The 25,248-nt window shown below is 38.4% G+C and overlaps 1 protein-coding gene and 1 long non-coding RNA gene across 15 annotated transcripts in view; one reads left to right on the forward strand and one right to left on the reverse strand.

Annotated features, from left to right (window-relative positions):
• Window positions 1-25,248, reverse strand: part of LOC124951653 (mucin-5AC-like) — a 244,314-nt gene that overhangs the window by 143,522 nt on the left and 75,544 nt on the right. The gene's annotated exons all lie outside the window — the stretch shown is intronic.
• Window positions 9,116-11,314, forward strand: LOC124951829. Of its 2 annotated transcripts, none has more exons than XR_007101729.1 (3): window positions 9,116-9,473; window positions 10,856-10,945; window positions 11,019-11,314. It is a non-coding gene; the product is annotated as an uncharacterized LOC124951829 (long non-coding RNA). The 2 variants fall into 2 exon arrangements; XR_007101728.1 differs by having other exon boundaries at window positions 11,025-11,314.

Raw genomic sequence — 25,248 nt, forward strand, 5'->3', positions numbered from 1 at the left:
GGAAGACGATCTTGAAATTCTCTGCCACTTCGTATATACCTAATTTTCTAAGGGTTTAAATTAACAAGTAAACTAAAAAGAAAAATTGCTTTTCTCCTTAAACGAATTATCGCAATCATCGAAATTAATATTAAATGTTTTCACCTTTCTCTAAAAGTGAAATGATATTCTTTAATAGAAGATAAGAATGAGATTGGAAGAAAACTGAAGCGAACAAAAAACACATGAGAAACGTCTCTTTTCCAAGAAAAATCGATTACCACCAGTTTCAAACTTTATGTCACCAGCCCTCTTCCCAGGCTCTGCAACTACCGTCGGTCCTTTCGCTCATCCTACGAAGATGACGACGGCTGAAGCACTACCAACAGAACTATGCCGAAGAACGAAAAGAGGATGAAGAAGAAAAGAGTGCAAGAGAAGGGAGAAGAGGAAGGACGAAAGTCTGTAAATTTTCTTACATTTTATGAGCCATCAGAATTTCATAACCTCCAGCCAGTACTCGTGGTACTTTGCACGGGAAAAGTTTCCGTTGGTTCCATTCGTTCTTCCTTTCTCACTCCGTTCTCTACAATCGATTCTTTCTTTCTCTTTCTTTCCCTCCCATTCTCTTTAACCTTCTACATCCAAATTCATCTTTCATATCATCATTTTTCAACCTATTCCTAAAGCGACAAATAATATATTTACTCTATATTATAAGTATCATAAGTAGAATAACAATAAAGATAACAGTTAAAAAATAAAAAAATTGTTTGTCTAAATTTTCGATCAGTCAACGTTTGCGATCATCCTAGTGGATCCAAGTAACTTAAATGACAGTTCTGTCGCTTACCTTCTCTCGCTTACATCAAATGCATTAATCCTACACTTTGACGTTAGTGATTAACCAAATACCCAGTATAGAAGCGTAAGCTCATGGAAAAGCTTCTCTGACATGCCCGCGTGTTTCACGGTCGCAGTTTCGCGTGACTTTGCGCTTAAATGGCTTGACTACCTTAACGCGGTCTGCCAATCGGCGAGTCGTTAATTCACTACTCATTCCCAGCTGGCGGCTTTCTAAATCGACATTTTTACCCTGCACGCTAATTTTCTTGCCTCTCCGTTTATATTCTTTATATATCATTAAAGATGAAATTTAAATTTCAAACTTGAAATTCTAAGTAAACGATTACTAAATCACATTCTTTATAAATACTAAAAAAATGGGAATGTTAATTAACATTGTTCGACAATTACGTACGACTAGGTTACTATCTTTGTTAAGTAAAAAGTTTATATTACACACCACAATGTACGAATCTACATAGCTAACGTGGAAAGAAAAGCCGTTGAAATCAAAAAAGAAAAGAGAATAAGAGAGAATGAAGAAGGAAGGGAAGAGAGAAAGAGAGAAAGAGAGAGAGAGAGAGAGACAGAGAGAGAGAGAGAGAGAGAGAGAGAGAAAGAGAAAGAGAGAGAAAGAGAGAAAGAGAGAGAGAGAGAGAGAAAGCAAGTAGAAAAGCTCAACGCCACGTCGGCCATGTTGTCAGAAAAGTTTCATCCTACCTCTTAAATATAAATGTGCGAGTTCGCACGATATAAAACACTTTTTTTCTAAATCTCTGCAGTTTATATTATTATGATGAAAATTTCCTGAAGTAAAATTTCATTGAAAATAATAATAAAAATAATAATGATATCAACAATACAATAACAACAATAACAACAACAACAACAACAACAACAATAACAACAACAATAACAACAATAATAATAATAATTATTATTATTATTATTATTATTATTATTATTATTATTATTATTATTATTATTATAAAAATAATAATAATTCGTACATATGCAATAAATATTATTAAGAAATCGTACCATATATATATATGGCACGATAATAAACAATTAATAGAATTTCACGTAAGATAAGAATGTTTTCGAAAAAATCTCTATTTTTAAGAGTTTCACCCAATCAGCACTAGAAACACGCACGACGGAATAATTGCAGTCATTCGGAACCATTCGCTTTATTGAGCGAGATAATCTCATCGCCCTACTTTCACGTCCTATCCATTTTGTCCTTCTACGTGACGCGTAATCATCCATAGCAAGGATATTCCACCAATAAAGGATAGAAAGAACATTTATAGAGATCTGAAGGGATATATCGTCGTGTCAGATAGTAATATTTACGACTAGACGTATCAAATATAGATACTAGATGTGCATTTTAAGAAATATGAATAGAGAATGGATTCTAATACAATATAATTTCTTAAATTTTTTTAGATTATATGGAAGAAATAAGACAATACCGATATGAGGTTACAAAATATAAGGTTTATAAATTAACACAAAACTTCTAAGTATAATTTACATAAATACAATTTATGTAAATAAAATGGAACAACAAAAGAAAGGATCAGTAACGGAAGGATAAAAAACGAATTATCTTAATTATTTTACATCAATGATATAAAAAAAATCGGTATAATAAACAACACATTCATTGCATTTTGTAGAGATCTGTACACATATGCCACGATTCTCTGAAGAATGCACAACTATATTTCACCAAGGCAAATCAAGTGCAATGGTCTAGAAAGGATCGAATCATCCGCATGTTGGTCGAGTAATCCAAGTACACGTAGCTTTTGCTCTTTCATCTTTCTTCCTATCTTTCTGTCGGTGCCTCCAATCCCTATCTATCCGACTAACGTGCGCGTGACAATCCGAGCGTGTACTCGACATCATTCCATCTTTCCTCGAAAAAAGACATCCGCGCAATCTATATTCTATCAATGGCAAGAAGTATTACTTCCTAAGTCTTACGAGTCGTGAAAGAGATTTTATGATGCAAGTCGAAGCCATGGCGAGGGAGGAGATGGCGAACGTAAAAAATGGCGTCGTATGGAGAACTTGGTAGGAAAAAGTAAAAAATAATAATCGCAGCTTTCATAAAAAGTGTGATCTTACTTACTTTCAATTCACTTTTACTGTGTTTCTTTTTTCGACACGAACGAAGAGCTTATTTCTCTGTTGAACCGTAGGAATTCTCGGAACGCGAATCACATCGATCGAAGTGGTATCGCGTCCGAATTAACGATATAAAAGAATCAAGAACGATGGCGTTGAACGTCGCGCATTCGTCGTGAGAAAGATATTGGGTACACGCGAAAATCGTCCCCGTGAAAATTGTCGGACGTGGATAATATCGTCCTCGGCTTCGTCGGTCTAACGTAACGATCCCCGCTCATGCCGTGAGAATCTCTCGCGGGCACTTGTCTTGGGTAGCCGGCAGGAGCTGCGGGGGCTCCGGAGAAGGCCAGGCTAGCACAGAGAAGAACCAGAGATGGGGAGTGGGGGACAGGAGGAGAGAAGGGTGGTGGCGGTGATGCTAGCGATGGTGGTGGTTGGCGGTGGTGGTGCCGACGGTGGCGGTGGTGAACCAGAGAGGGACGAAACGTGAGGAGAGCCAAGAGAGAGGAAGAGAGGGCGGAGGTATTCTGCCCCACCCGTACTCAACTCTGATTGGACCACCCCCGTCTGAGTACCCTGGCCATTCCTCTCCTCCATTTCCTCCTTCACATCCGCGGTCCTCTTTCTCCTCCACCACCTCTTACTCCTTTTCCTCCTCTTCCTCCTTCGCGTCTCTTCCTACAGCACCTCACGTCTTCCACCTCCTTTCTCATTCTCTCCTCCTACTCTTCCTTTCGCTTCCTTCTCTACTACACTTCTTCTCGTTTGCACCACACCTCGCGACCAGAGAGAAGCCCCTAGGTCTGCTTTCTCTTTACGGAGAGAGGCTGTCCGCGTAAGAACGCCCGCCTCTTTTTCGATGCACCGGAAAACAGGTACACGGAAGCACTACGTGGGGATTCCAGCTTTCCTACTGGTTCCCACCCGGAATCATCGTCCTTGACTACGATTTCTCGCTTTTTATTTCCATTATCTCTGCGGCTCTACTTTCCGCCGAGGAACCTCCCTTTTCCTGCCGCTTGAATTTTTCCAAATTCGAAATGAGTGACCGTGCATGTTCGATGAGCACTTAGCTTCTGTAAGCCGTCTTGGACGTTCTCATATTACGGATTTAGTAAACCGGATATATCTATTCGTGGATATATACATATATAAACTTTGCTACCAGCCGGGGATGTTAACGAACCGTGACTTTTTCGGGGTATATAAAGTGCTTCTCGGAAAAATCAATATCTCCCTTTTTCTTTCTCTCTATTTCATTGCTCCTGCCTAAAACTTTAAACGTAAGATCAAAACTAATATTTCTGTACATTTATCGAGGCAAAGTCAATCATCTGGTATTATCTAATGATCGAAAATATCCGATCGAAGTTTAATGCACTAATCGAACTTAGAGAAGGAATTAATTGTAAGGTCGAACGAATCGCACATTTTCACGATAAATCAAAAGACATTTCGGTGGAAAATACTAATGCAAGGGACAGTAGACATTCGACGAGGGGGCGAGGACGACGACCAAATGCCTTAAGGCGACGGCATTTCGATAATTGGAAACCAATGAGGTGGCAGTGGGAGGGTTTTCAAGGGGGTAAAGAAGAGGTAAAAATCAACCCTTTCACCAGATCTTCCTTAGGAAGTCCTAATGAAGCGAACCTTCGCCGTTGTCTTCCGACGTGCATGCCTCCGCATTGCATTAATTGCCTTACCTCTCCTCCCAAAATCTCCCTCTCCCTTTTCCTCTTACTCCACCACCTCTCTTCTTCTTCCAGTGTCTACCAGTTACCACCAGCGATAGCACATTCTTCGATAAATTGAATCACGCTATCGCGCGAGCACCCAACTCGTCGTTATATTGCCAAGGAGAATTCGCGCTTGGATAATCAACGACACTTTAATTTCTCGAGCGAGTTTTAGGATATCAAAAAAGAACGAGGATCATCTTCGAATTATGTCAATATCAAAGAAAACTTGCCTTTTTTCTAAAATATAAGAGAAAGCAAAGAGGGAAAGAGAAAGTGATAAACTCTGCCAAAATTGTAATTGACTAATTATGCGAATAATAATTACTTACTCGATATTAAAATAAACGAACTCTTTTATATAATTCTATGTTCTGACATTTCGTGATACTCTCGTATAACGTCCATTAATAATTTATGATATCGATCATTCGTTTGGTCGCCGTTGCACTATGTTACGAGTGAAGAAATGAAATCAAGAGAGCTGCAGACACGAGAAGTTCATTATTTCTTTCTTTCTCTTTCACGTGCAAAGTTATAAAGTCGTGACGTTTAACTCAGTATACTTCTGCATAACCTGTATCTTGACGATAAATCATACGACTATGTCATGACGAATTGTTTGAAATTAGTTATTGTAGTCATGATGATAAACCAAAAATTAATCGAAAATCCATAATGTGTATTGAAATAAAATTAATCACATACATACAATCTATACAAAACTAAATAAATTTTATATAGCGACAAATGGGCAACTACTTTTTAACGTACAATGCATATAATTGCATATAATTAAAATAAAGTACAATTAATTTTAATAATAATTTCGAAAGCACTAGAATTCACGAACCTTCAAGAACCTTAGCCCGTAGTTTTAATGTTATCCGAGGTTAGGACCGCTCTCGATGTAATTCCGCTAGATAGGCCTCGAATCGATATAATCAACGAACGCACGATTCAAGGGAGATTTCAACCCCCCTCCCCGATGGTCGCTTAACCGCGCAAATTCAGTTTCTCTTCCCTTCCGTAACCCTAAACTCCTTCGACTACAACTATTCCTAAAAGCAGAACTATTTGATAACACGAAAGCATTTGCTGATCTCAAATCAATTAATAAATCTTCAATTGTAATAAATCTCACTTAAATGTGCAATTAATATTTCTTGATTGAATTAATAAAATTAATTATATATAAAATAGGAATATCTTCAATATCAGCTTATATAAAGCTTTTTACCGAAAATCATTGATTAATTATAATGTAAATAATTACTTACATATTAAAAGATGAAATACTAAAAGAATCTCGCAAAAGTCTTCTTAAAAACAACTTGTGAATTTTCACCGTTCCATTTCAAAGATAACATCTCACTTTTTCGTCGTGAGCACTCGAAGAATTCCAAAAACAATTCGATTCCGAACGACTCATACAATGTCTGAGAGTTTCTTCTGAATAGACACGTCGGCCATCGAGAACGACGATCACCAGCCAGAATCCTTCGCGATAAGAAAACAAGAATAATGATGAATACACGATGACGAGGACAAAGGCAAAAATATGATATCCGATGCACGAAATAGCAGAACGGAGACAACGATCATGGATACGAGATGTGGCACAACCCGAGACCTAGACACTACTGAACCAGCCCCATGGCAAACCTTGTTAACGGCAGTCGACAACCAAGTTTAAACTTCGGGTAACAATTCCCCTTCCAACTCGCTCTCTATCTCTCTTCTCCTCTCGTGTTCTCTCCCCCCTCTATTACGGCCACAATCTCTTCCCTGTCTCTCTCTGGCTCTCTCATACTCTCTCTCTCTCTCTTTCTCTCTCTCTCTTTCTCTCTCTCTCTCTCTCTTTCTCTCTCTCCGTCTCCTTTTTTAACTCTCGATAACCACAAGAGAGAACAATTATTTGAATTATTAAAAACAACTGCAATTGATCAGAGAAGTTGACTAACATTTTTATCAGCCATAACACATTCGTTTCTTGATCCGAAAAGTCTTGTTAACGTTCCTACCAGTGCTTGATCGAATTATCAATACAACAAGCAATATTGTCAAGGTCGATAAGAGATCCACGAAAGATTATTTTTCAGAAAAGTAAGTATAAAAAAGTATAGAAATTCAAACACGATCTGGTCACCGTTAACTCCGATCCATAGTGATTCTCCGCGGCCGGAAACGGAGACTGATCTGGAGAGGACAAGAAGAGGAGGAAGACCAAGTTCAGCGTTCGAAGGAAGTGGAGGCGGGCCGGTTACGAAACTCAGTAACCGTGTAACAAGAAAGAAGTAACTATCGTTCTCGAGCGGACTAGTTTGTTCAATGGCACGGGCAACGGAGGTAGAAGAAGAGGGGCAGGGTGTCGAAAGGCGTTTCAGAGAGTAGTTGTGCAAGACGGAAGGAAGGTGAGTCGAAGTTCTTCGCAAGAACAAGAACAAAGTTCCCCAGTAAAGATCCCCTGCCCCCTTTCTTACCCTTGCCCCGCTCGTAATCCCCTCTTCCACTCCCCTCTTCACTAAGATGTATGTATATACTCTCGCAGATGCACGCAGCCAACTTGGCGAAAGCCAAGGTTCACCTTGGAAACTTTAATGAAAACCGAATTCCAAGTACAGCCGCCGTAGTACACTGTTGAGGCCTACTCTGTCTCTCTCTCTCTCTCTCTCTCTCTCTCTCTCTCTTTCTCTTTTTCTTTTTCCCTCTTTCTTCTATGGTTCTTATCTCATGATACCACTCAAATCGAAGCATTCGAATCCGTAAACTCGAAATAGCATCTAAAACAGAGTGTAGCGTGCAAGAATACAAGAGGAAAAATCTACTTTTAAGTAAGACTGTCAAAGGGATACAAAGGTGAAAGCATGATCTAAGTTTAAGAAATAAGTAGTGTCATGTTGATGTAAATGATTAAAGTAGAATAAAATTTATTGTATCTCAATACAAAACAGAAGAAATAATACTTTTTTATATCTGAGTTCAAATAATGTGTTTAGAAAAAAATAATCCAAGAAGAATTAACGCAGATAAAGATGATTACTTACTCTTTGAAGAAGTAAAGATAGCCAAAGTATCGTATTGAAGGTTATGATGAAAGAAGATCAATGAAGCACATGAAGAATGTCGTTCATTTTGTGAACACGTCTTAATGTCTGCACCAAAAAATAATCAAGTACTTTTCTTTTTCTTTTTCTTTTTTTTTTTTTTTTTTAAAGAAGCTTACTCTTCGATAAAAATTCACGATTAAATACTCGAAAGAGGAATCGTAGATCCGTGATCAACGTTAGCCAAGGCAACAGCGCGAGACACGTCCGAACCGTTCGCGCTGCGACGTCGACGAAGAGCGCCGATTTTCCACGAGCAGCCCCGAGAGGTCGTACAACACCGGGAGCGTTAGGAGGAGGCTGGACGAAGAGGAGGTGGAGAGAGAGAGAGAGAGAGAGAGGATGGAGATGGAGGTGGTGGTGATGGTGGTGGTGGAAGTAGTAGTCGGAGGAGGATTTCGATGGTGGTATCGGTGAGGAGACTACCGCCGCGTCGTATGCCACCGAGTTTGAGGAGCTGTGTGCGCGCGTTCGTGAGGAGTTAGATTAGAGGAGAGAAGAGAGAAGAGATGAGAAAAGCAAGAGAGGGAGAGAAGCAAAAGGTGGCTTGGATGTGCACTGCTTTCTCTCTCTCTCTCTCTCTCTCTCTCTCTCTCCTCTCTCTCTTTATCCCTTCTTCTCTCTCTTTCTCTTCCTTTGACAGTATTGGTGAGAGTAAAACTTTTCTTGCTTGTGTTCGTAAGCACGCATCGACTCGCCTCGACGAGAGAAAGAGGAGGAGGAGGAGGAGGAGGAGGAGGAGAAGGTAGGATGAAAGAAGGAGGAAAGAGAGAGAGAGAGAAGGACGTTTAGGTAGAGGAAAAGGAAGAAGATAGGGCGTAGTACGATTTTGCTGCTTCCAAGAGAGAGGAGCTTCCAAGCAAAACGCGTGGTCCACCTCCGAGTTATTTCTTTTTCTACACCGGTACCTCAGCTCTCTCTTTCTCTCTCTTTCTTTCTCTCCTTTCTCTCTCTCTCTCTCTCTCTCTCTCTCTCTTTCTCTCTCTTTCTCCCTCTCTTTCTCTTTCTCTTTCTCTCTTTCTTCTTCTTTCTTTGCCTTTCTCTATCATTCTGCACCCCCTTCGTTGTACCCACCTCCACTTACTTCTCCACCTCTTCCATCTATACTGCCTAGACGGCACAAATTATTACCCGTCGCAGGTGCATTTTTTCCAATTCTCTTTTCTTTCATCCGAACGTTCGCCTCTCATTCTCTCTCTCTCTCTCTCTGTCTCTCTCTCTCTCTCTTCTTCTTCTTCTTCTCTCTTCGCGTTTCTCCAACGTCCATCGCGCAACAAGAAGTTATGAAATCTCAAAGGAACGGCTATTCGTTTCGTGCAATTGACAGCAACGAGAATATGGCCGCCTGAACTTCGATACTGTATAAGTCTACTCTTGAACGTTATTTGTGAACGAATCGAAGAAGAAACTATGTAAACTGTTTTTTCGTCAAATATAACAAAGTTAACTACAATGATGTATTTAAGTTCTAACGACTCATAAATCGAATAGTAACTTAACATATCATAGACTTATCATAGAATTTTAATATAATGACAGTTAATGTTCATTCTTGAATTCTTGTGGCCACAATTGCGGACGGTTCTACACTTTTCATCTTATGCCGAATAACTCGGCATTTGGATTCTCGGACCAGGAATTGAATCGTACGCTCAAGGTGAAGATGTCTTACGATCGCAAACGTTTCTGATTCGTTCGTCGACGGTGGTCGAGCTACCGAACGTCGAGTTTAATGCAGATTAAGGTGTGCAAGGGGGTTTGGAAAGTCCTTTGTAGAACGCTTTTCGTTCGGTATTAGCTGGAAGTAGCTCGTAGAACCGTGGTATTACCTGGAATTACGTCTCAATCTACCGTGGCCGTCGACTAAACTAATATTAAAACTTTTAACGTAGTTAGAGAGAGAGAGCGCGGCCCGTGGTTGCTTTACCGTCCGTGAAGCTCCGCGTTCTCTCCCCTCTCTTCCCCCTTCCTCTTTTAGCTCCATCAGTTTCTCCCTCTTCCATGTCTCTCCTGCAAGCTGCGCCTCTCTCTCTCTCTCTTTCTCTCTCTCTCTCTTTTACTCTTGAAGCATGTGTGAGTGTGGGCTGCATTGACCGGTACTGAACTTTGATGTGTTTCCTGTGCAAAATTCACCTCCGAAGTCATAAATTAGCAGCGGAGACCGATGCGTTTCTCTTTGGTAACCGCCCTTCGACTCATACCAATAAACCGGGCTTGGCTCTTCCTCCGTCTCTCCCTCTCTCTACTTCTCTCTTTAATAAAAAATGTCGTAAGGGATATCGAGTATTTAGCGTCGTAGTATTTAACATCAGTAAAGCATACAGTAACGAATTTTTAATTCGCCAACTATCGAGTTATGTAAGTAATTTTCTCGAGTTTCTATGAAAAAAACGTAATTCATCAAACGTAATGATATGAGTAGGTAATATTTGCGAAAAAAAAAGTTCGTGTTCAATGACTCTTCATGTTGCTACTGTGTGCGTGTACTTTCTCCGCGCGAGTCACTTTCTCTCGATTCATAAAAGTGTGCCTTTAAAGGAGAGTTTAAAAATACAACGGCACGGTAGTCGGTTTCCCTTCTTGTTCTTCTTCTGCGATTTCTTTTTTCCTTCTTCTTCTTCTTCTTCTTCTTCTACTACTTCTTTTTTACTGCTACTTCTTTTCTTCTTCTTCTTCTACTACTTTCTTTTTATTGCTACTTCTTTTCTTCTTCTTCTTCTTCTTCTTCTTCTTCTTCTACTTCTTCTTCTTCTTCTTCTTCTTCTTCTTCTTCTTCTTCTTCTTCTTTTACTACTTTTTTTTACTACTACTTGTTTTCTTTTCTTATTCTACTACTACTACTTCTTTTCTTCTTCTTCTTCTTTTCCTTCGAACAAGAACTTTTTATTTTGCCGCTTAAGGAACGACAGTGTCCTGCCAGATCAGAGTTACTCCATTTAGAATCTATTAAGTGGATTAAGTTCCACCGATGAAGTAGTCCTCCGTTTTCCTCTTTCTCTATCGTCTTTTCCGACCAGCTATAACTTTTGCTTCTTTCAGCTTTCTTCGAAAGTTGCACGATGGACGAACTATTGGAGGACGATGAAAAGCAGAAATGAAAATTCAGTCTCATCCGCGAGACCAATACACGTGAGTGTCTTCTAGAGAAAACACCGTAAGAAGAAACACGTTGACTAGTTATAAAAAAGATATATCTTGCAAGTTACAGAACCAGAATTTTCAATGAAGTTTGGACAAGACTCTTCACCCTCACCAAAGTTTTACTTTATCGACTACGAAAGTAAACTTCGATTAGGAAGAACGACGCTCTGTGAACTTTTACTTCAGAACCTTAGTCTACTTCGATCAGCTTGGAGAAACTATTGAAGATTTCCAATTTGACATTGTAATCATCGGTTAAAAATAAACGATTATCAAGATATTATTAAAAACTCGTTGTTATAAGAAAAGAAATGATCAAGGTCTATAAATATAAGTAATAATGAAATAAAATTTTTTGCAGCCTTATTTACAGAATTATAATTTTATAATACAGGTAAATAATAACAATGAAAGAAACAATTAAAATCTGTAAATGACAATGTACCAATCATTTACTATTAAAAGATACTCAATCCTCATTCGATTGGAAAATTCTCAAGGACTTATTTGAAAGAATCGAAAAGAAAAAAAGAAAAAAATAAGTGAAAGTAGAAGCAACATCCTAACGGACTCAGGCCTCAGAGAGGAGTGCTGGGACGTCTTGCATTTATCGTCCCCTCACCCCCACTCCGATTCGCCCTGCGCGTTCGCTCACTCCCCACTTTTCAACCTAGTCGTGCCACAGAACGAAATCCTAGAGAGAGCGAGGGTTGGCAGTGTGTACCGTCGTTCTTTCATCTTTCTTCTCTCCTTCGTGTAAACGCCTCTCTCTTTCTCTTATGTGTGGTTGTGTGTTATGTTATGTTGTGCGTGCATATACGTGTACGCGCATATATGTGTACGTGCATATACGTGTGCGTTTGCGTTTGCGTGTATGAGTTTGTGCACGCGCGCTCTCTCGCGTACTTATGAGAGTAAGAGAGAAAGATAATCGAAAGCGCAAGCGCATACTGAGTATAACCCCACTACTCTTGAAAAGCACGACAGGAACTTACCGGGGACAAGCTCCGCGTTCCACGCCTCCTACGATAGGCTTACTTTCGCGAAACTTTTTGCAGCAGTCGCCGTCGTCATCATTGTAGGTGGTCGTAAGGGCATACGACGTATACATGTCCAGAGGAAAGAAAAAAGCTCTGCTCTTCTCTTTTCTTCTCTTCTCTTCTCTTCTCTTCTCTTCTCTTCTCTTCTCTGCTCTGCTCTGCTTTGCTTTGCCCTCCTCTCCTCTCCTTTCCTTTCCTCCTCTCAACTCTTCTCCACTCCTCGCTTCTCCTCTTTCCTTTCCTTCGGTTCACGATGAGAGGGCTTTCCTGTTCACCAGCGCCTTCTTTACCCTCCCCTATCAACCCCTCCCTCTACTACTACCCTGTTCGCTACTTTTCTCTTCGTACTACCTTTCTCTCTCTTTCTCTCTCTCTCTCTCTCTCTCTTTCCCTTTATTTCTCTCTGTCTTTCTCTTTCCTTCCTTTTTTATTTTCTTTTCAGTTATTACGAATAATAAATTTCCTTTCTTTTGAAATTATAAACGACACATTGATAAGGATACGTCTTTAAAATTTTGTTGATTTAATACATTTGTATACATAGAATTTATATACTAGAGTGTATAGAAAAAAAAGAATTTAGGTCGTATTTTAATTTCTTTTAGTAATTTCATTTAACGTGATATCTACATATGTATCCATATATCACTTATTCGCAAAATTTCGTTACGGAAAACTTTTCTGTCTTGTCGAAGTCAAGGAAGCTCGAAAAATGTAAAGACGAAGTATGTTAACGGGACAAAATAAAACGACTGTCATAGCAAAGTTCAAAGTTCAAGTTCGAACATCTCTCATGAGGAACTCTTTTATTTGCGAGGAACACGTTAACTTCGCAAATCATTTGTGAAGTAAGAACTACAATGTAACGAGCATTTCATTCGATCATACATGAAGAGATCTTTAGGCATTGTTTCTTGCAATGTTTTCTATTTTTACACAAATAAAATGCTCTTCAAATTTTTAAGATGTATATATAATGTATATATAAGTTTCATTACGAAGGATATTTTTAAAGTACTTACTTCCGTTGAATTATTTATTTGAGAAAGTGTCGTAAAAAACATCATAAAGTCTCATTTTGTAATATGTTATCATGCAAACATGCTAACTTTGTTATTTTTAAGTATAATTTTAACGACACGTAAAACGACTATAGTCGAATCGAATATAAGTATACTAAGAATACATCAAAATAGAAAAAAAAAGAAAAAAGAAATAGAAAGTGGTTAGTCAACTTCAGCAAACGTCAAAGATAGACTACTGGCAAGATATAGTGAGATATAACAAGACAAACACGAAGGACGGACGGTATATAGTATCTGTATATTTGCCTATTTGTTCGTAAATACAAGAGACCAACGCATTGCGTACAAGGGTAAACATTGGGGAAAGAGGAAATCGAGATGGAGAAGAAAAGAAAAAGAGAGAAAAAAGATAGCATTCTGCGGTAGCACATAGGATTCAGAGCCATATATCTATCGGGGTAAAAACGATGATGCCTTCTAGTCCGAGATATAAATCCATCGGTTTCTTCTTCTCTATCTTTGTTCCAGCTCGATCGAGACCTCGAGGCGTCAGAGAAATTCTTTCAAAAATCAACCCCTCACTTTCTCGATCTCTATCGTATCCAACATCGTATTATTTGAGAAAATCGTATTAAATAAAAATAATAACGCTATCGATAGTTAGTTCAACATTTTTCTTTAAAAAAAAAAAAAAAAAAAAAGAAAAAAAGTGAGAAAAAAGTTTAGGGACAATTATAAAAAATAACAAAAAAGAAGCAAGTCGAAGGGACCTTAGGATAAGAAAGAGATTCTTTCTTCGCTTCTTTGTCGATACTCAGCATCGTGATATTAATTGACGCAAGAAATTAGGATCATGATCCCTGGGAATGATTGATCGCGTAATGAGAAATCCCTAATAATGACTCCGTCGTTTTGGGAAGTGAAGGATAGAGATGAAGGTAGGAGGAAGTATTAAGAAACGACATTAGATTATAATTTATATTAAAATCTTCCAGGAGATAAAGAGAGGAGACACCCAACAATCGTCGAACTCAACCCTTCGCCATTGGCGTGGACATCCCAATACCATAAATCCATATACATCTATATCATATAATCTATACATATACTATATAGAAATACATAATATATATCTTAATTTTTTAGTTTCGTTCATATGAAAATGTATGATAAACGTTCATATCTACCAAAACTTTAATATTACAAAATAATTAATATATTTATGTATTCCACTAATTTTTACAAAAATATGTATATATATAATGTAAATTATAAATATTCGATAAACCATTATTTTAAAATACTTTATGCAGAAATTTTCTAACTTTATTCGTATACTATTGTTTCTTTCGCACAAGATATAAAACTATAAACTAATTACACAGTTCGCTCAGAAAATGTAACTTATAGTTCAACATTTAATCAATAAAATGTCTCTCAATAATAAAAAATCTCTATCATGCATAGACCATGAGAGGTCAATTTTAATTAGGCTCTACGCCAATGGAAAATAATCAAGGGGAAGACCAAGGGACGCTTTATAGCAGAAAGGAAAGAGAGAGAGAGAGAGAGAGAGAGAGAGAGAGAAAGAGAGAGAGAAAGAGAGAGAGAAAGAGAGAGAGAGAGAGAGAAAGAGAGTGTCTAAGAGGGATAGAGAGAACATTGCATGGGGCTAGGTACTACGGAGAAGCATTATAGTAATGCAAAGATGGGGTAGGGACAGCATGCTTAGACGTAATGGGGTAGAACTTAGGACTTATTGCGGTTAAAATATTAAGCGTGCAACGATGGATATTCCTAATGTTATACCATCTTTGAACTGGTTTTACTCCTTATGACGATTTTAAAAATCGAAAGAGACAACTATTCTATAAAATTGTTGTAAGTTATACAGATTATACATTAACGTCGGAAGAGTAAACGTGATGTCTAACGTTTTGAATTCTCTCGAGTGTTCTTGCCCGCATATTTCGAGTTCTTCACCCATTACCAATAATAAAATGCATGATTTAGATCCTCGTTTATCCCCAGGACTCCTCGAGCGAGAAGCAACACGAGCAACAACAGTACAGGAATACTAAGACCCTCTTTACTCCCCGACAACGGTAGGAAAGGTAACCCGCGTTACATCGAAGCGACAGGACGACGCCATGAATTATAAAATGACGGTAAAAGCGAAAGTTTTCAGTGGTTTCGCGGATGCAGAGAGACCAATGGAGGCTCTTTTCGAGCTAGAGAGAAAGAGACTTCAGACCGGCAGCCAAACAGCCAACCAGCCAGTCTCCACCTAATTTAATGAAATAGCGAAGGGTTACGCTCTTACGCTAGGAAGTGAAGCGCCGAGCAAATGTTTAGGCAAAGTAGCCAGTCTCTAACGTACGTTAGACTCGTGGAAGTGCAACGTTTACACGTTCAACCACATCCCTATAGGTGGTCCTTCCAACGACATACTCTGATCCTACTGTCTCTTTTCTTCTCTGCTATTTCTATCTTTGCCCTTTTCTCTCATTCCACTTTACCTATCTCTTTCTATCTCTCTCTCTTCTCTTCCCATCTTCTCTTCTCTTCTCTTCTCTTCTCCTCTCTTCTCTTCTCTTCTGCTTCCGTCGAGACATAGAAGGATCCATTAAAATGGATGCGAGACGCTTTTTGGCAATGGTGATGGAGGTAGTTACTCGCATCCTTACCAGCAGCTCCACCCGCCAGCTAGAGTCACCCCCGCCATCTAAGCAGGCCGCCCAACGAGTTGCTTCCAAGCGGTGAACATGCAAATGCGGAACCGGTTACGCGAACGTTTTCACGTCCGGAATGACGCGGTAACGAGAGAAATCCGACGAGACGTCTCCTGGATAATTTCCTCTTTGGTACATGCGAGAATGCCTTGGCCGCTTCCGATCACTCCGAATAACGAGGAAAGAGCTATTGCGTCCCATATATGGATCTCGAAATATTTTACAAAAGTATCAGTTACTCATGGTCCTGTAAAAGGAAGGAAGATTCTAAAGACAATCGATACCAGACTGTCCATTGTTAAATTTCTTCCGTATTTCTATTGTATTGAAAAATATGAAAAAAAAAGGCGTTGACACAAATAATATTTTATGACTTTATATTCGCCCGAATGGATCAGCTCTCTCTAGTAGTAGAGACTAGAACGGTGTTCAACATCTGGCAGGAATAAAGACATGAGCAACCAGGCACTTCGATTTTGTAAGTGACAATGGCGAGCGTTGTCCATGACATCTAACTTGGTCTACGATGAAAACGAATGCAGAAATCCTCGACGGCGGCGACGACGGTAGCAATCTGGAGGTATTCCCCGGACAGTCACGTCGTAGAAGGGTGAGAAAGTGCGATGACTATGCGCCATGAGGAAGGAGAGAATAGGAGAAAGAGCGAGGAAACGAATGAGAAAGAGAAGGAGGGAGGAAGCTCAGTCGTGATTACAGTACCGTGTATTCAAATGGTCAGTCCGACCCACACCAATCACAACGAGCACCCCCAAGCATCCCCGATACCCTTGTCTAATGCCAGAGGGACTGACGTCAGTGTACCTCACGGCTTTTGAGTATGTGTATACACGCACAGCCACCGGCAGCTTCCTCGCACGTCGAATCGAGAAATGGTAATATGCAACTTGGCCGACACGCTTCCCTCCGACGACTGGAAAATTCAAAGGACATCCCCAGAGATCGGTCCGACTATTGCCGGACAACGTCGAAAGACCTAGCAGTCCTATCCTTTCGTAATAACCAACGACAACGAAGAGGACGACCCTCCTGGATCAACCTAGACCTATTGTTTTCGTGAAAATGAAAAATCTTCTCAGCTTGTACCGATCGCATATCGTCTTTCAAAATCTTTGTCATCTTCGATAACACGTCGTCTCTAAGTTTCTATTTACTGAAAATCGCTCCAACAATTTCGCGAGCTTTATCCTTCGAGTGCCGCAAGACTAGCTCGATGGTTTACGGTCTGCAAACATTATGCAAATCAAGCGATCGTCGAACGCGAAAGATAACCTCCTTGTTGGCAGGCGTGATAACTGGCGTAGGTTTGGAAACGTGCGAAGGGCGAGAAGGAACTTGCCGGAGAAGACGATGATGAGAGGTCGTAGGACGACCCTAGTTAGTCTCAGCTCTATGAATCGTTAATGCTAATCAGGATCGCCAGGGCCACGTTCTGCGGACAAGGTGACGTCAGCCCTTCGTCAGAGATATTGCCGCGATGAAGGAACTTGATCAATTAACCCTTCGCGATATTGATAAATTTTGAAAAGCTTAATGTTTACGTGTCTCTTGCTAATTGTAAGATTCTTTAAATTAAGAAATTCATTGCGTGTTAAATGAAAGAAATATTAATAATTTTTATTACAAATAAACTATTAAAATGAGGATAGTAAACGTATAAATTTTGTTTCTCTCCGTCAATAATAATTGCGGTTGTTTTTTATAACACTTTCTCCAAAGTTTGGAGATTGTCACCTTATCATTGTTAGTACCTACTTGACTAACTTTAATATTCCACGAATTCTTCATTCTTAATACGCACTTCTAAGACTTTAAGCGGTAATCTTTTCAAAATATTTTATCACTTATAATTGATTACTGCTTGTTACATAATACATTAATATCTTTTCAATATCACGCTGGCCAATCTTAAGTTTGGAAAGAGAAGTAATGGAGAGGAGATTAGTAGAAAATCATTCCCGTTTCTGGAGATTCAGCAGAATTTCGCGATACCGTAGAACAAACATTCCGTAAAACGCAAAGGGGCTAGAAAGAAGGGATAGGAGTTAAGAGAGGGTGGCCACATAGGGACGCGCATCCTACCCCTTGTTTCTGTCGGTTTCACGTCCAGTTTTGCGACTTCGCCGCGGGCCGATCCGTAAGTGTGCCTTATCTACCAACGAGAATATAAATTTTCTCGAGAACCCGGCAATACGTTACGCATACGTTGAGATCGGCCATCTTCCATTATCCGGCTAGCTTGTTTGCTTCGTGCTCGAGAGAAGATTAACGCACGTTCTTGAATATCGATCGATCATATTTCGAGCCCAATCGAGACTTGTCCTAACTATTCACTGATCTTTTCTTCCTTTCTAATCGCTTAGATCACTGAGGATCATAGTGAAGAGGATCATCGTTGATTCGTGATCGAAGGAGACTATTTCCTACGAAGATCGAAAACAAATCAAAAGATTTTCTTAGAGACGTCTTAATTACGGATACCAGTCTCGATCGAAGTTTCCAAGGTTTCCAGCAAGTTTCACCGTCAAAGTTCCGGACCCACACATGCACAGAGCTTAAGTTAAGTTCAAATCAGTGTATTCAACCACAATGAAGCTTGTTTCGATTCTCGACGATATCCTCGTATTTCGTTTCAAACACGTGTCACAATTATCTTGGGGATTATTATAGACGTTCACCGCTCGTTAAATAACTTGTCTTGTTTGAAGATCGATCTTTACGATCGTTAGATTTATATTTCGAGAGCATTCGATATAAATGAATTTATTTAGAGCGAAAAGTCATTTTTCGTGAACGAAGTAACTCAAGAAACTGAGACGAAATAAAACAAGACTGAACTTTACCTTCGAATTAAATTGACGTACTTCACAAACTTACTTCGTATAATAATATTTATACATCGTAAATATAAAAGATCACTAACTTATTCTAGTATAAGTGTATCAGTCAAACATAATGCGTTGAAAATACGATAATATAAATAGATAAATGTAGTATCGATGTGAATAGTATAGATAGAGAACAAAGAAAAACATTTACGTGCAGCACAGGAAGTAAAAGTCCACTGTAAAGTAATGAAAAAAGTAACGAAATTTTTTTAAAAAGTGGCAATAGCACGAAAGGCTATATATGTTTTTTAGGCACGATTATGATTTTATGTACTGTGTCATACCAGTGATAGCAATAGTCGAAGATTCTTTTTAAATGATACAAGAAAAGCCGAAAATATCAGCCAATTTGATTCAATGAAGTAACGAAGAAGTTTAATAACGTATACTTTGTTTAACAAGGAGATGTAAACAAATGTACGTGATGGAGACAGGATAGGGACAAGAACATATTCACAAGCTTTAACAATAATCTATGCAATTTCCCTCTTAAATTCAAAAAATGACTATTTTTCATCAATTTATAGCTGGAGTTCCATGCACATCTATCATGGATTTAATATATGACTATATCTTTTTACGTTTCCTTGAACGTCTCGTTGAACGAAGTATAGAAGTATAGCATCATAAAATTTTAAGCAGCATAGAAGTGTAGTAGCATAAAGCAAAAAATATTTATTTTTATACAATATATTTAATATATATATTAAAGTATACAATTTTAATAAACATTATACTATTTTATATCACTATCAACCACGATCCATTTTGCTTTCGTTCTTCGCATTTTCCGTATGATCGCATTTGTGACTGAAAAGATCTTACATTATCAGCCGCTCAAAGAAGTAAAATCATTTTAAAAAAATAACATTTTTTGTAAGCAATGATAGCATGAAAGTGCATAAATAACGATTGAACTCATTTTTGATCTCAGTCATATTAAAAGATCAAAAAACACAGAGGGATATCATCTATAGGGAGCAGGAACAAACATCGTTGTACTGACCATCTCAACGAGAATCGACGGATTTCATCGGCATGAGTTAATTAGGAAGCTAACGAATGCAATATGTCGAAACCGAATGGAAGCAGAAAAGCGGCATATCGGACATCGGGGAATGTTTCTAGTCCCGTTGAGTGGTTCGGGGTAGTACTGGGCTATTGTGCACACGAAAACGCACCCCGAAATGAATCCGAACAGCCGGCAGCGATTTTTGTCGGTTATTCAGTTATTAGTTTCATTCAGAGTACCTACCCGTCCGTGCTCTCTGGCCCTTTAAATGCTCTCTCGTTCGAATTGTCGATTCCCCATTGTTTTTCTTCCATGCAGTCAACGTGCTCGCTTGACCCTTCTCCCAATTTTGTTTCTTCCAAAAATCTCGCTTATCCTCAGCCTCGTTTTTTTCTTTTCTTATAAACTTTCATAAGAACGATTGTTATGGCATTTCAATGAAATGAAAAGAACAAAAATGTATCTATCTATCTATCTATCTATCTATCTATCTATCTCTTTGTCTGTTTCAAAATTCTTACGAATCTAATTATAACGACGACTGAATCTTAAGAATTGATAAATATCTACTCATGAAATTTATGTTCATACAATGGTTGTAAGAAGGGTATGGATTTGGTAAGAGTCGCACAAGAACCGAGTGGGGTTTGGCTTTCCGATAATAGGGGGATGATCGCGCGATAAAGGTGGTGGCATTAATTGAGATTCCAGATAGAGAACGCACTAACTTTTGTCCAGAACCACCAGTATGGATAACGATCGCAGGAACAATGATAACGGTGCTCACATCTGTGCTAAATCGACGTTGGTCTAAGGAGAAAAAGAAGAAGAAGAAAAAGAAATAGAAGTGGAAAAAGAAGACAAAGTAGAGAAAGAGATAGAGAGAAAGAGAGAGAAAGAGTGAAGTCGAGAAACATTGTTTCCCGATGACTCTTAGTCAATGTAAGAATCGTAAATCTCATCGTCGATAGAAAGAATCACATGCCGTATACTATGCTTTCTTATCCCTTTCCAATCCACTTTTACTCCTTTTATTCACCACTATCTTCAAAAAAATAATCTCAAAAAAATTTTTTAAACCCTTTTCATACTTTTCCATACTTATAATCGTAACTTTGCGGCGAAGTTATTTTACGAATTATACGAACACACAGATAAGTAGTACAGCTTTATGATTATCTCTGACATTAAGACTCATCCCTTATCGAATTTCAGGGGTGCGTTTAAGGAGAATTTCGCGATTCTGTACCGTGCTGCCCTCGGACGACACTCTATCGAAGACTCTAACTACTGTACAGTGAGAGCAAGACGCGAATTAGTCATCCTCGAATTAATACATGGAACCCTTCTATTTCCGTTAATTTACACATAACACTTTACATCCTATTTATATAAAAAAAAAAGAAGAAACAAAAAACCTTTTGTTATTTTATCGTCGTTAATAAGATTAACGATTACAACACATGATAACAATAATGAAAACGGAAAAAGTATCGATCTATAAACGTATAGGATTTTAACAAAGTGGCTTAGTCACACATTTATCGTAAGCAATCAAAGTGTAGAATCATTAGAAACGAATTTTAATTGGAAATTCCGTGGATGCCGATAGCGCGAACAATTGATCGATCGATAAGAGTTAATTGTTGCGTGTGCTGATGCACGAGTTGCCTCAGTGCTATCGTTAACGACGAGAGAGCTCGTACGAGCCGAGAAATCGATATAGATTAGCAGGGCTAGATTATTAAATGTAATATTGAAAACGGCTTTGATTGCACCAATTACATGATTCGCATGTGTTACGGCCGACTAGCGAGAGCGTTTATTTTGAACGCGTTATCACTCCACTTTAGCAATACGATTACCACCTAACACGAACAACGATGTATCTATAGAAAGTAAATGAATAAAATTAGAAATTTGACGAAATTCTAGAAACAACACGAATATTATAGCATATAAAAAAATTATGGCTGTTGCTTTAAGCCGAGATTACATCAAATCGGATTGATGAATTTCACTCATAGGATATATTCGGATAACGGAAAGCTATTACAAGGCGATATCTATCGAGAAAATAAAGTTAGAGAGAGAGAGAGAGAGAGAGAGAGAGAAAGAGAGAAAGAGAGAGAGAGAGAGAGAGAGAGAGAAAGAGAGAGAGAGAGAGAATGAGAGATGCTGTGAGAGCCGCCTGGAGAGAAATAAAGAGTGATTGCCTCGGTAAATCAGACTCGTCCTCCGAGCCACCCTCTTTGCAAGAAGAAAAGGAACACTTTCTTCACTCGACTCGCCGTCCTGCATACCAGCCATAAAACGAAAAACAAGGAGAACATACGTATCGGGGCATTAACGGATCTTTGTCATCCCTATTATTCACTTTATTTCTATCTTTGTCTTTGTCTCTCTGTCTGTCTCTCCCTCTCTCTTTCTTTCTCTTTCTCTTTCTCTTTTACTCTTTCTCATATATATATTGTATATATGTATATAGATACATATGATTTCTTCTCGTGGTCATAGTTATCATATCCCGCAACCCATTGAAGCTTCTTTACTAGTCGTATTACGTTTACGTAAAAATCCCTTGGAAAACTATTTCCCAAACAGCTATAAAGCATCACGATGCATCATCGAACCACTATAATAAATCCTTCGCGTACGCACGAGATGTGAATTCTTTTTCTTCGCACGGATGCTTCCGACGTTTCGAAAATAAATAATTCGCTTTGAAAGCTTTCCATTTATTATCAATTTCGTTACTCCTTTGTCGAGATACTTATTAATGTGTTTGACATTGTCATATGAAAAATTATATTTTATAAAGCGGTGGTGGGGATTAGAGATAAGTAGAGAGGGAAAAACCATGCAGGCAAGTCACGATTCGGCTTTTTAGGAAGAGCTTTCTCAAACCACTGGAGACCAGCATATACGATCTCACGTAATAATAAATCGGTCGAACACCATCGATAACAGCCGCAAAGATACGCCGTTATCAGAGCGAACGGCCGTTTTATAGATAATTTATAGCTCGCGCAATTTGTAAGGGTCCAACTTAGGGTAGGCAGAAGATACTAAAACGAAAGTGACCACAGTATTACTATGGACTTCTTCGAGGAATTTCGTGCAACTAGGATCCCCTTGGAATCGCGAAAATATCGAGAAAAATAACTGCTCAATATCGAAGAACGAAGGAGAGAGTAAGAGAAATAGAAAATGTATAAAACGATAAAACGAAAGATCTCTCTCTCTCTTTCTCTCTCCCACCCTCTCTCTCTTTGTTTCTCTCTCTTATACCCTCTTTCTCTCCCACTCTCCTCTAACTTGTGTCACGGGATTGGAAAAGAATCTAAAGAAAAGCTCCCAACGAAGGCGGCGCCTCAAAAAGTTCGAGACGGACGTTACACGCTGGATGGCTGGAAAACGGATAGATTTGCGAGTAGACTAAGTGAATGTGCGAGAGAACGCAAAAAGAGAGAGAGAAACTATAAAGTACAAACGTTTGTTCGTCGTCGTCTCGGACGACAGCTCAGGGGTTACTTTTTCTTTTGCTATCTCCTTCGATTTTCGTTTCCATCTTTTTCTATCTTTCCCCTATTCGCTTCAAAAATTTCACTTTAACGATAAGCACACGGGAGAGATTTCGGATGAACGAGTGTTGCTAGCCTAACTTCCCGATAATTTATTATCTCAAGCTTTAAATGAACACCTGTGTACTCACATCAGATAGCGACGATAATGTAAACGAAAGAAAAATTCACTATTATTTTATTGAAAAAATGAAGAAGCTATTTTCGATCCACAAGATAAACGATAATACATATATATATATATATATATATATGTATTATCGTTTATATAATATATATATATATATATATCGTTTATATAATATATATATATATATATATATATATATATAATTGTGTACATATATAGTTATATACATGTATATATATATAGTTGTGTATATATATATATATATATATATATATATATATATATATATAATTGTGTACATATATAGTTATATACATGTATATATATATAGTTGTGTACATATTTATATATATATATATTTATATATATATATATATATATATATATATATATATAAATCTTATAAAACGAAAATATATCGCGAAAAAATAACATCGCCTAATGATTCCTCCAACAATCTAATTTCCGATCGCATTTTTCCGTACCAATTAACGAAGTGGATTTTCCTAAATATTTTCTATATCCGTCGCAAGCATCGTTTCCGTGCGTCGAAATTTCCGCGGAATATTCGGCCCGTCGTCGAAACTTTGAAATTATAAACTCGTCAGGCATTTAGGAGAAACGATTAAAGCCAGCTCGCATACTTGTTGGTAACGAGAGAAGAGAGAGAGAGAGAGAAGAAGAAGATATCGGTTTATACAAGGACTAAGCCGACGATGGCCGTCGTACGCACGTTCACCGACCTTCTTCTTCTTCCTTATCTATATTTTCATCTAAACGTCTCTCCTCTCTATCTTCATCTCACCTAGCAGACGATTTATCAAGCCGGCATAACGGCTTATTCAAACGCATGGACACCCTGCCGCGCTATGATTTTCTCTCTTACTCCCTCTCTTTCTACTCTCACAAGCTTCAAAAGTCGAAAACACATAGCTAACTCACAGAGATTATCTTAACGATCGGTTTCCTGTCGTTCACGAGCATCGGATTACTTTTCTGAATCTGTTAAATCTTCAAATTAAAACTGTTCTCTCAATCATTTTTTTTCTTTCTAAGCTATGAGAATTTATCAGAAACTTGTTGCTTAGAATTCAATAGTATTTTTGAGTTGAGATTCTTAGTTTATGGCTAGATTAGAGAATCGTAAAAATTTTTGTGAGATAGATATGAGCGTAGAAGAAGAAAAAGAAGAAAGAAAAGAGGTACTTGTAAACCAACGGAATTTATTGCTTCGAGTTTCCTGCTTACCACCCATCGAAATCGATTTTATGAGAAAGAAAGAGACAAAGCTCAACTAGAACGAAACGAGAGATATACCTTTTCCTTCGTCGTGCCAAACACGAAACACGACTCATCCTCTTTCTCTTTTTCTCTCTCTCTCTCCCTTTCTCTTTTTCTTTCTCTTTTTCTTTCTCTTTTTCTCTCTCTCTCTCTCTCTCTCTCTCTCTCTCTCTCTCTCTCTTTCTACTCTCAAACCCCAACCTCCTCGTCTCTACGTGCGATGGTATTCTGAAACTTTTTCGAATATCGGATTGACGTATCGCCTCGAAAATAGCACGACGAGTAAACAACCGATACGTATTCGCGTCACACCGAACGTCTCGAGGGATGTCCGGCTCTCCGGATGTATCCGCGCGTTTCCACAATGACGGCTAAAAAAAGAGGCAAGAGGGAAAGAAACCAGTAAAATAGAAACAAATTTCAATGAGAGAAAAATAAAATAAGAGACGAGTGACATATTACATGAATAACGTACGATTAAAGTGCATTTATTGTCCTGGAACTAGGAAAAATTAAATTTTGATAGTTCGAAATTCAAGAAAAAGGTGAACAAAAAATTTCAACTGAAATTCGGCGATAAG

Source organism: Vespa velutina, chromosome 1 (assembly GCF_912470025.1).
Source record: "Vespa velutina chromosome 1, iVesVel2.1, whole genome shotgun sequence".
Taxonomy (NCBI): Eukaryota; Metazoa; Arthropoda; class Insecta; order Hymenoptera; family Vespidae; genus Vespa; species Vespa velutina.